Below are 12,779 nucleotides of genomic sequence, written 5' to 3'. Positions count from 1 at the left end.
ATAAGTGGGTACAAATGACTAGGTTACAATGTTTGCATTTGTTAGGTAAGGTCCCTCTTATAGTTGTGATGATTCTTTAAGTAGCTAGATTTGGGTCATTTCAAATAGCTGCTTTCTTAAGAGTAATCACCTATTAAAGGAGTTCATACAGACTTACATATAGTCAGATGCCCCACAATGTATTAGTCAATGATGGATTGCATTGTATTTACTATACTATATTTTTTACCATTATTTTATAATTGATTCCTTCTATTCATGAAAGCAAAAAGTTAACTGTAAAATAGCCTCAGGCAGTTTCTTCAGGAGATCTTCCAGAAGAAGGCATTTTTATCATAGGAAATGACATCTCTGTGAGTGTTGTTATCCCTGAAGACCTTTGAGTATAACAAGATGTGGACGTGGAAGACAGTAATATTGACAGTCCCGACATTGTGCAGGACTAGGCTAACATGGGTGTTTGTGTCTTAGTTTTCAATTAAAATGTTTACACAGTGAAAAGAAATAATTTTTGAATAGAGAAAAAGCTTATGGAATAAGAATAGAAGAAAAGAAAATATTGTTGTACAGTTATGCCCTGCACTGGTTTTTTAAGCTAAGTAGTGTTATAAATGAGTCAAAAGTTTTAACTAAAACTGAAATGCTTATAAACTTAAAAGATATGGCAGGCAGAAGATAATTTTTTGCTGAAGAAAGAAAAAATGTTTGATAGATTTAGTGTAGCCTGACTGTTCAATATTTATAAAGTCTATATTATTGTACAGTAATGTCCTAGGTTTTCACATTCAGTCATGAATCACTCACTCAATCATTCAGAGCAACTTCCATTCCTGCAAGCACCATTCATGATTAAGTGACCTATACAGGTATATACTTTTTTTTTTTTTTTTTTGCAGTTTTTGGCCAGAGCCGGGTTTGAACCTGCCACCTGCAGTATATGGGGCCAGCGCCCTATTTCTTGGAGCCACAGGCACCTCCCTACAGGTGTATACACCATTCATGCTTAAGTGACCCATGCAGGTGTATACTTTTTTATGTTTAGATAATCAAATACTTAGAACTGTGTTAGAATTGCATACAGTCATCAGTACAATGATGTGTTGTACAGGTTAGCACCCTGGAATCAAGAGTCTATGCCATAGAGCCTGCGTGTGCAGTAGAATACTCACCGAGGTTTCTCTAAGTATATTTTATGATGTTTACATAACAAAATCACCTTAGGACACATTTCTCAGTTTGTGTCTCTGTTTTTAAATAGCATATAACTGTATTATTAATGGGCAAGTTACCAGGTTAGGAATACAATGAAAATTAGGCCATTATTTTCTAATTTTTCTCCACATTCATATTAGTATTTTATACTCCAAAACAATTTGCCACCTTAAAATAACATCTATTTATTATTCCACATTTGCTGTAGACCAGAAATTCAGGCTCAGTATAACTGGATTATTTGCTCAGCGTTTCACCAAACTGAAATTAAGTGGTTAGTCTGAACCGTGACCCCATCTGAGCACAACATGGGCTGTGGTTTGGGTGTTTAATGTTGCCATGATTCATGTTGAAATTTGATTCCAATGTGGCAATGTTGTCAAGTGGGGCCTGGTGGGAGGTATTTGGGTCATAAGTATGGAGCTTTCACGAAAAGATTAACGTCCTCCCTCGGGAGTGACTGAAATCTCCCTCTATTAATTCCTCCAAGAGCCGGTTGTTAAAAATAGCCTGACACCTCCCCCTCTCCTGTTCTCTGCTTTTCTTCCCATGCAGTTGCTTTGCACACAATGGCTTTTCTTCCACTTTTCACTGAGTTGAAGCAGCCTGAGGAATTTACCAGAAGATGCCCAATCTTGAAATTTCTAGCTGCCAGAATCATGAACCAAATAAATCTTCATGCTTTGTAAACTAACCAGTGTCAAGTATTGTAATAGCAACATTAGGCAGGCTAAGACAAGGTCCTCTTTCAAGTTTATACAGGCAGTTGGCAGAATTTAGTTCCTTGTAGTTGTAAGAGGCCCTATTTCTTTGATGGCTATTGGCTTGGTTCCCTCACAGCATCTAGAGCAGGGGTCCTCAAACTACGGCCCATGGGCCACATGTAGCCCGCCGAGGACATTTATCTGGCCGCAGGGTGTTTTTGCCGCCCTGCCTGTCATGCTTAGCAGCCGACTCGCTCCGAGCCGCAGTGTGCATGTGTGGAATGTGCTCCAACTCTCTGACTCCGCTCCTTCTCTCTGTCTCTCAACTCCTCCTCTCAGTCTCTGGTATAATCAGAGGAGTCACCAGGTTGCCTGTGCAAAGCCAGCTGCTACCTAAGGACCGAGGTAAGAACGAGTTAGGATTTATTTATTTATTTTTTTGAAGTTAGGAGGTCTATTTTTTTTTAATTACTTTGTAGTTAGTAGGGCCTTTTTTTTTTTTGCAGTTAAGGGAGGCCTTTTTTTTCTGAAGTTAGGAGGTCTTTTTTTTTTTTTGCAAATAGGGGGTGCCTTTTTTTGAAGTTAGAAGAGCCTTTCTTTGAAGTTAGGAGAGCCTTTTTTTTAAGTTGGTTAGTTGGTTGGGGGTGGTTTTTAGGGGGGTTGTATCACAGTGATAATGCAAATAGTCAGCGCTCAGTGCTAATGCTAATTGTCAGTGCTCAGAGCTAATGCAAATGGTCAGAGCTCAGAGGTAATGCAAATAGTGCTCAGTGTTAATGCAAATTGTTAGCGCTCAGTATTAATGCAAATTGTCAGCAGTCCGTGTTATTACAAATGGTCAGCTGTCAGTGTTAATGCAAATGGTCAGTACTCAGTGTTATTGCATGGAGGCCCCAAACTAGTAGTCTGCCTAGAGCCCCATGGGAACTTAATCTGGCTTTGCAGATAGCCGAGGAGTAGGAAACCCAATTTAATTGACAGTAAGTGCATTTATATTCTGATTGCTATGCAATTGTGTATGTTGTGTGCTGTATAATCCCTGGTTCACACTGTTGCGATCTCTGAGCAGTATGCTTGTATGGCTGAACTTGCATTAGATTTGGAAGAAAAAAGGCATATGTGCCTTCTTTTTTCCTGCAGTGGAATCTGATCACATGGGTCTTCTCACCTATGCGAGTTCACAGATTGTAGTGTGGTTCGCACAGGGTAGTGTGAACTGGAAAGGTAGTTGAGGAACTGGCTCTGTAATTGTACCTGTTCCCACACCGCACCAGTGTGAGCCTGAGGTAAAAGCAGAGTTCCACCATATGGGCACTGGCGAGGCTGAAATGATGTGGACTGGCAAGGCTGCATTGATGGACACTGATCAGACTGCATTGATGGGCACTGATCAGACTGCATTGATAGGCAGTGCAGTCTATATGTCTCTGTGTGGGCAAAGTTATTGCTGGCATATTGTTTTTGGAGCACTGTATATATATATATTTTACTAATAGCAATTTGGAATCCCTAGGAAACAATGATATCAAGAATGAGAAAAATTGACTCGGAGTGTAGGATATTCAAAGAACAGTGGACTTATGATTACTTTTTCATGCAGTACAAGGAAAGAGCTGTGTGTTCAATGTGCCAGAATATAGTGTCTGTGTTCAAAGAATACAGTTTGTGCCAACACTATCAAACTCAACATAAAAATAAATATGATTGTTTGGTTGGAGAAGTGATAAAAGATAAAATATTAAAACTGAAATATACATTGACAACTCAGCAAAATACTTTTGTGAAGCAGAAACAGCTAAATACTTCATCACTGTGAGTAAATTTTCAAGTTGCCAAGCTAATAGCGTGCACTGGCAGACCATTCTTGGAGGGAGAATTTGTTAAAGAATGCCTTCTTTCTGTTGCCAAAGAGATGTGTCCAGAGAAGGCTGATTTATTTAGTACAGTGAGTCTTTCAGGACCCTTAATTACACAAAGGATTGAAGAAATGGGAGACAATTTGCATCAGTGTTTGCAAAACTCCGCAAAAAAACTTACCTATTTTTCCTTGGCACTCAACAAAAGTAATGACGTTCATGATTCTGCACAACCTCTAACTTTTATTCGTGGCACGAATGACTATTTCAAAGTCACAGAAGAGCTTGCTGCACTGCAAAGCACCAAGGAACAACTACAGGAGAGGATATCTATGAAAAGGTTTGCCAAACTGTGAATAGTTTGGAGCTGGACTGGGCAAAACTAGCCAGTGTGACAACTGATGGTGCTCCTAGCATGGTGGGGTCTAAGAAAGGAGTGATTGCTCGCATTAAGCAAAAGATGGACAAACATAACCATTCTCATCCATTAGCCATACACTGCCTCATCCACCAAAAAGCGCTGTGTAGTAAATCACTGAAGTGGGACTCTGTTACGAAAACTGTGGTATCTTGTGTTAACTTCATTAGAGGTAATGCACTAAACCACAGACAATTTCAGGAATTTCTGTCTGAGCTAAATGTTGCTTGTGAAGATGTTCCATACCACATAGAAGTCCATTGGCTGAGTTGAGGGAGAGTTTTGAAACATTTCTATGACTTACTTTCACAGATTACAGCTTTTCTGCTTTTAAAAAACGAAGAAGTACCAGAGCTCAATGATGCAGAATGGAAATGAAAACTTGCCTTTCTGACAGATGTAACAGAGCTACTCAACAGTTTCAATGTGCAACTTCAAGGAAAGGGGAAACTCATCTGTGATATGCAATCACATGTGAAAGCATGTGAAGTAAAATTAGGCCTCCTCATCAAATAACTGAAGGAGGAAAATTTCTGCCATCTCCCCACAACTCAAAATCTGTTAGTGGAAAATCCAGTGGTTGCATTCCTAAATAAAACATGTGTGGATTCACTGGAAAAGTTGCAAAAGTATTTCCAATTTAGATTTAAAGAGCTTCATCTCCATGAACAGGACATACAGCTTTTCCATAACCCATTTTCTATTGACATTGAAAATGTGGATACGATTTACCAAATGGAACTGGCTGAACTGCAAATTGTAACTCTCTGAAAGATGCATTTAAGTGAAGCAGCCTTCCTAATTTCTATGCATCTCTCCCCTCTTAGACATATCCTAATTTCAGGAACCACGCACTCAAAATGGCAACCATCTTTGGCAGCACTTATGTCTGTGAACAGACTTTGTCCAAAATGAAACATCTGAAATCTCCAACCAGATCTAGATTAACTAAAGCACACTTGCATCACTTGTTATGACTAGAAGTATTCCCCATTACATTAGGTGCTGTCTGCACTCAAGAGGAGGGGATTATGCAAGAGCGTGGGTCACTGGCAATCATCTTAGAATTGTTCCCATGACAACCTTAATCACATCTTATGACCCCTTATCCATTTTAGATTTTACAGTGATTGCACAATCATTCATATTCTTTAAAACTTATATTCATAGTCTTCTATGAATGTATTTCCTTTGTTTTCCAAACAACCAAAGCAAATCTTAATTCTTCATTATTTAGACTCAAAACATGAGAAAAAAGTTTCATTTATTTCTTCTTAATTTTCATCTGACTAAAAACACTTCAGGGTAATGTTTTTTGAATTGCATTTTGCACATTCTCATTTGTCCTCTTGCAATAATTCTGACACTATCACTGGAAAAAAATTACCTTTCTATTCGGTTTTGAATTTTTATATTATTAAACACAATACAAATTATCATCAATAATAATGCTAATAATAACATTAGGATACAAATGTTACATTTTAAACACTTCTAAGTTTCAAATAAAAAATAATAAACTGAGGGCAGTTGCCTATGGCTCAAGGAGTAGGTTACCCATATACCAGAGGTGGTGGGTTCAAACCTGGCTCTGTACAAAAAAAACTGTACAAAAAAAAAAAAAAAAGATAAACTAAAAAAATCTAATAAAGTTTTACTTCTAATTTTTGTCACAGAGATCAGTAAGAAGATGTGAAAACATGACTCTAAGTTCTCATGTTTAGGTACTAGGCTGTGAAGATAACTTCAATGAGTTTTCATAGGTATAGAATTTTAAATGTAATAAAGTGATTTATAAATTCCCACAATAGTTTTATACTCATGGCTCTTATAATAAATATATTATTAAACTTGGTTTATTTTTAGGAATTATTCAAAAATAATAATATGCATTAATGTTTTTATATTAAAAAGAAATGTATTCATTTATTTAGAAAAGCACAATTTATTGTAATGGCAAATTCTATAATCATATTTTGGAGCATAAGATAGAGAAAATGGTTATTAAAGAAGTTTCTTCTAGATACCTGGCCCATAAAAACCCTTCTTTTGCTGTCTAAGGGAGCTTTTGCTTTCTATATGAATTTTAATAGCATATTTAATATAAATAGTTACATAGTTCCAAAGGGCCTTAGTATTTTAAAGAAAATTTCCACATGAAATTTTTTGATATGTAATTCAAGTAACTATAATCATGAGCCATTATGAGAGTTATCTGTACATTCTTATAGAAAATAACTTTTCTTAAATATTTTTACTTATTTGTATGCAAGCTATTTAAAAACACTCTATTTCTTCTCTACTAGTGATAGCTAATGCATAATTTAAATATAATTTTGAAAGGATCCTAAAGTAAACTGAAAATATACTTATTCATTTCATTGGTAAATAAAAATATTTGACATCCTTCAATATATGTTTACGTATACAGACTGTATATGTGTGTGTATTCCTATATATTACCATTTATAAAATACTTCTTTCACATATTCTAGAACAAAGTATGTAAACATAAAGCATATTTGGCATAAAATAAATAGTTGTTAACCGTAGCTCCTTATAAGATTAAAAAGAACTGGTCTTTAAAACTTCAATAGAAAAGCTACTCCTCTATTTGTGCACATAAAAATTACCAAAAATTCCCTTTTATCACAAAAACTAAACATGTTGTGGTGTAATTATTTACACCCCTGTTGCACAGTTATCATGATAACTCATCTAGGAAATTATTTGCTTAAACTTTCTTCAAGCCACCTGAAAAGGTATTATCATAGTGATTTTTCTAATATAGAAACTTAATTGTGTTACTAACAAAACAAAATCTCCTCTTTGTCTCTACAATGCTCAACAAATCAAATTTAAACTTTTTGTAGACTGAGATCTCCTGATTACCTGTTTTTATTTATTTGGTGATTTTCAAAACAATTCAAATAGCAAAATCAGTGGTATCCATTTTTTGTATAGTATTTTGTTTAGCCAAGACAAGGCTTGACACTTGGACTCAAGGAGTAGGGTGCCGGCCCCATATACTGGAGGTGGTGGGTTCAAACGCAGCCCTGGCCAAAAAAAAAAAAAAAGAAGTAAATAAATATAAATGCATGTTGACAAAATGAAGGAATCTGTGGATGGAGGAGGAAGCAGACATGTTTCCTTCGAGGAATATACTATCTGCAGACATAGTGTGAGGACCACATGTGTGTCTCTTTCTTCAATGCGTATGAACTGGTAAAGGTAGCAAGGGGGCAGTGTTGGCTCCCACAGGTGTCCATGCTCAGTCTTGAAATCTAGCTCTGGTACTTATCAAACGTGGAAACTTGGGCAAAACTCATAGATCCAATAGCTCTACCTCTTCATGTGTTAAGATTTAAATAGGCTGCCTTGCTTGAATAAGGTAAGGCATGTATATGTATTCACGCTATGTCTGACATGTGAGATATACTCTAAAATGTCAACTATAATTATCTGTGAATATTATACTTAAAATTCTAGGTCTCTGTTGGAAAAGGAATGATTGGCAGACATAAATACTTATCTATACATGAGTTGATATTCCAATTCATATAAGATCAATGTTTTGACATAATTTATTTATTTATTTAATGTATTTAAACAGAGCTGAGTCTCACTCCATTTCTCTGGAGTTGAGTGCCATGGCATCCTCATAGCTCATAATAACCTGAAACTCCTGGGCTCAAGCTATGCTCTTGCCTGAGCCTCCTAAGCAGCTGGGATTATAGGTGCCTGCCACAATGCCTGGCTGTTTTTTTTTAGTAGAGATGGGGTGTCACTCTTACTGCTCAGGCTGGTCTCAAAACACTTGAGCTCAAGCAATTCACCTGTATCAGCTTCCCAGAGTGCTAAGATTATAGGTGTGACTGACTGTTGCTGGTGTGTTTTGAAATATTTGTGTGTGTGTATATGTGTGTGTGTTGTAGAGTGCTAGGGTGTTATAGCTCACAGCAATCTCATACTCTTGGAGTCAAGTGACCCTGCTGCCTCAGACTCCGGAGTAGTTGGGGTGATGGGCCCCAGCACAACATCAGGCTAGGTGTTTTTCTATTTTTGTAGAGAAGGCTGGTCTGTAACTCCTGAGTTTAGGCAATCCCCACTTCTGGGCTTTCCAGAGTGCTAGGATTACAGGCTTGAGCTATTATGCTTGTCCTTGTTTTCAAACATTTTAAACCATTATGAATGAACTCAATTTGATTTAGCCCCCCAAAAATTAATAGTGGTAAGTGAGAAATAAGTATGATTGCCACCTGATGCTATTTGCTAAATAGTGGAAGCTTACATTGTTTTAGAATTTTAGAATTTAAAGATTAGTGTCAAATCTCTTTCTAAGTTTTCAAAGATAGAATATAGCTTTTTGTATTGCAGAACACTGTTAAACAGTCTGTATACTAAATTAGAGTCATCAGGGGGTAATTTTCAGGAGAAACAAAAATGTATAGTTTCACTACTATATACTAAATATATTTTTCTATTCAAGATATGTATCACACTATTCTATGGACTTAACTGCCACAAACAACAACACATTTTTTTTCTTTCCTGAGTTTATAGTTCCACAGATTGAAAATAAAATAAGGAAACAAAAGTCAAATGAAGTGACTTCATAGTTTAAGTTTTTAAGTTTTCATGAGTTTAATGACAGTAGCAAAGAAGATATGATAAGAGAAGAAACACCATTGGTGTGAGCAGGAATTACTCTGGGAAAGATGGAGGGGGTGCTATTGCACATGACGGTCATTACGTTTACTCTAAGACATTAGGATAAGAGAGATAAGCAGGATGAATGTTTCAGACAAAGAGAGACAATTAGGAGAAGTGCTATGTGTCAAGCTGTGTGTTGGTTGGGTTTGAAAAACTGAGAGCCTGTTAGTGTGACCGGAACACAAGATGAGAGAGAGGGCCCTAGACTGAGCCTGCGAGAGTTGGTAGGGGGTGCTTCAGGTAGCTTGCCGTAGAAGTGTAGAATGCGTTTTAAATTAGATGGAAGCCAGTTACCAGAATGGTGTGATCTCATGATAGCATTTACGGTAGTAAAGGTTATTCTATAAAAATACTAGAAGAAAGTGCAGGGAAAACCCTTGAAGAAATTGGTCTGGGCGAGTATTTCATGAGGAGGACCCCCCTGGGCAATTGAAGCAGCTTCAAAAATACACTACTGGTAGCCCGGCGTTGTGGCGGGTGCCTGTAGTCCCAGCTACTTGGGAGGCTGAGGCAAGAGAATCGCTTAAGCCCAGGAGTTGGAGGTTGCTGTGAGCTGTGTGAGGCCACGGCACTCTATGGAGGGCCATAAAGTGAGACTCTGTCCCTACAAAAATACACTACTGAGACCTGACCAAACTAAAAAGCTTCTGCACAGCCAAGAACACATTAAGTAAAGCAAGCAAACAGCCCTCAGAATGGGAAAAAATATTTGCAGGTTATATCTCCGACAAAGATTTAATAACCAGAATCCACAGAGAATTCAAACGTAGCAAGAAAAGAACAAGTTATCACATCGCAGGTTGGGCAAGGGACTTGAAGAGAAACTTCTCTAAAGAAGACAGGCGCACGGCCTACAGACATATGAAAAAGATGCTCATCATCCTTAATCATCAGAGAAATGCAAATCAAAACTACTTTGAGATATCATCTAACTCCAGTAAGATTAGCCTATATCACAAAATCCCAAGACCAGAGATGTCGGCGTGGATGTGGAGAAAAGGGAACACTTCTGCACTGCTGATGGAAATGCAAATTAATGCATTCCTTTTGGAAAGATGTTTGGAGAACACTTAGAGATCTAAAAGTAGATCTGCCATTCAATCCTATAATTCCTCTACTAGGCATATACCCAGAAGACCAAAAAATCACATCACAACAAAGATATTTGTACCAGAATGTTTATTGCAGCCCAATTCATAATCACTAAGTCATGGAAAAAGCCCAAGTGCCCATCGATCCACGAATGGATTAATAAATTGTAGTATATGTACACCAGGGAATATTATGCAGCCTTAAAGAAAGATGGAGACTTTACCTCTTTCATATTTACATGGATGGAGCTGGAACATATTCTTCTTAGTAAAGTATTTCAAGAATGGAAGAAAAAGTATTCAATGTACTCAGCCCTACTATGAAACTAATTTATGGCTTTCACATGAAAGCTATAACCCAGTTATAACCTAAGAATGGGGGAAGGAGGAAAGGAAGCGGAGGGAGGGGGGAGGGGGATAGAAGGAGGGCAATTGGTGGGATTACACCAGGGGTGCATCTTACAAGGGTACATGTGATACTTGGTAAATGTGGAATGTAAATGTCTTAACACAATAACTAAGAAAATGCCAGGAAGGCCATGTTAACCAGTGTGACGAAAATGTGTCAATCGGTCTATAAAACCAGTGTATGGTGCCCCATGATCACATTAATGTACACAGCTATGATTTAATTAAAAAAAAACAAAAGTTATTCTGAGTGAACATATTTGTGTTGTGAAAGAATGTCAGCAGGGAAATTAATCAGGATATTACAAATCTTGGAAAGGGTGGCACTAGCAGTGATCCCCAGCAGTCCATCTCTGGAGTGTGCACCCTTAGCCAGCCCATGACACAGCCTCTCCCAGGAAACATTTTCATCCTGAGGTGGTGCCTCTTGTTCACAAATGCAAATTATCTTCTTAAAGCAATTGAGGAATGTAGTCTGCACATTTTGAGATGCTTAGCACCCTCTAAGCATTGAAAATAGTATGGAAGAGCACAATGTCATCCTTACAAAAGGTTCTTATTCTCCATCTAGGGATAGAAACCTGGCTTGGAGAAATCAAAACTCTAACACACTAAAAATATTAATGTATCAGTGAAAATTTTATTATAAAAAAATCTCAGAGCCATCTTCCAATCTTAAAAGATATTCAAATTCTACTGAAATTACCATTTTTTGCATGTTTTCTGAACCTCTAATCCAACATCTCCCTTTTAAACTCTTGATCAAGATGAGTAGTTACTTTACCACCTGTAATGAGTTGATTTAATTAAGAATGCTATTTGGAGGTTTCCTAGAAAGTTAAAAATAGAACTACCATATGATTCAGCAATCCCACTACTGGTATATTTCTAAAGCAAGTAAAATCAGTATAACCAGAATCTCAAAAATACACTCACACCCCTAACCCCATGTTCATTGCAGCATTATTCACAATAGCCAAGATATAGAATCAGCCTTAGTGTTCATCAATGAATGGATGGATAAAAATTACATGTATGTATATATAAAGATTATATATATGCACATATATATAGAGGAATGGATGGATGGATAAAGATTATATGTACATATATAAAGATCTTTATATATATATATATATATACATATATATATACTATATATATATATATATATAGTGGGATGAATTATTCTGCCCTAAAATAAGGAAATTATTTCAATTGAAACACGAATGAGCATAGAGCACATTTTTCTAAATGAAAGAATCCTGGCACAGAAAGATAAAACACTTGGGTGGCACCTGTGGCTCAAAGGAGTAGGGCACTTGCCCCATATACCAGAGGTGGCGGGTTCAAACCCCTTCCTGGCCAAAAACTGAAAAAAAAAAAATAGTTTACTCCAGTTGAAGCTAGTGTCGAGAGAATTTCTTTTGAAACACTTATCAAAGCTCAACTCCAGTGATGTCCATTTTCTGGATCTCTTGACTCTCAGCTAAAATTCCCTGGAAACCTGATCTGATGATCTCCTTTGATCTATCTCTTAATCGACCCACTGGGTCTGGAGTCCTAATGGTCTCCAGCTTTTTAAACTGGAGTACTTTTCTTGGAATAGAGAATTGTTATATGCTAGCAGCTCAATAAAATTCTTGCATTTTACATTCTACTTTATGGCTGTTCACAAATACACACACATATACATACACATGGAATCACACAAAAGTTAAAGTTATTCCCCTTTATCCAAGAGGCACCTGCCTAACACTAAGCGTTTGCTCTTCTTCATCGCAGGGGTAACTGGAGGTCACTTTCAGACACTCCAGAGTTCTTCATAGAGGTCAGAACAGCCAGATTTCGTCTAATTCTAGCTGAATATTAAGAAACCTTAAAACAAATGGAAATGTAATGATACTTTTCCTGGATTACATATCAAAGAAAGAAAAGAATAAGCACATAAAACATACTTTTATTTACAATAGAAAAAAATGGGAAAGTTATTTCATGCAACAAGCAAGGAAAATTTCAGTCCTCATATTTGTCATAAAACTCTGGGGAGCATGGACCACATCTCTGCTCAACGTATTTGCATTCACCTTTTATTCTAGCTGACTGGGGCAGATGAATTCTCCTTTGTGACTTCCTTTTTCAGACTACTAGTTAACTATGACATAGCGAAGAAAGTAAACCTTTATAGCCTCTTAAGTGTGATCCTGAGAAATGTCTCTACATGATTGTGGTCCATTTATCTTGATGAAGGGGCATTGCTTCAGGGAATATTCTGAATCCTGAAAAAGCACCCACCAACACTCACAAGGTTTCATCTCATTATAACTGATCATATAACTGAATTTTTAATATAACATACTTTTGTTACATAAGGCCA

At 37.0% G+C, this 12,779-nt stretch overlaps 1 protein-coding gene across 1 annotated transcript in view; it reads right to left on the bottom strand.

The window, feature by feature from the left end:
* MGAT4C (MGAT4 family member C) overlaps nucleotides 1-12,779 on the bottom strand; it is an 801,801-nt gene that overhangs the window by 584,028 nt on the left and 204,994 nt on the right. The gene's annotated exons all lie outside the window — the stretch shown is intronic.

The sequence above is a fragment of the Nycticebus coucang genome, chromosome 3, assembly GCF_027406575.1.
Source record: "Nycticebus coucang isolate mNycCou1 chromosome 3, mNycCou1.pri, whole genome shotgun sequence".
In the NCBI taxonomy this organism is placed as follows: Eukaryota; Metazoa; Chordata; class Mammalia; order Primates; family Lorisidae; genus Nycticebus; species Nycticebus coucang.
This window is presented reverse-complemented; position numbering and strand designations above follow the sequence as displayed.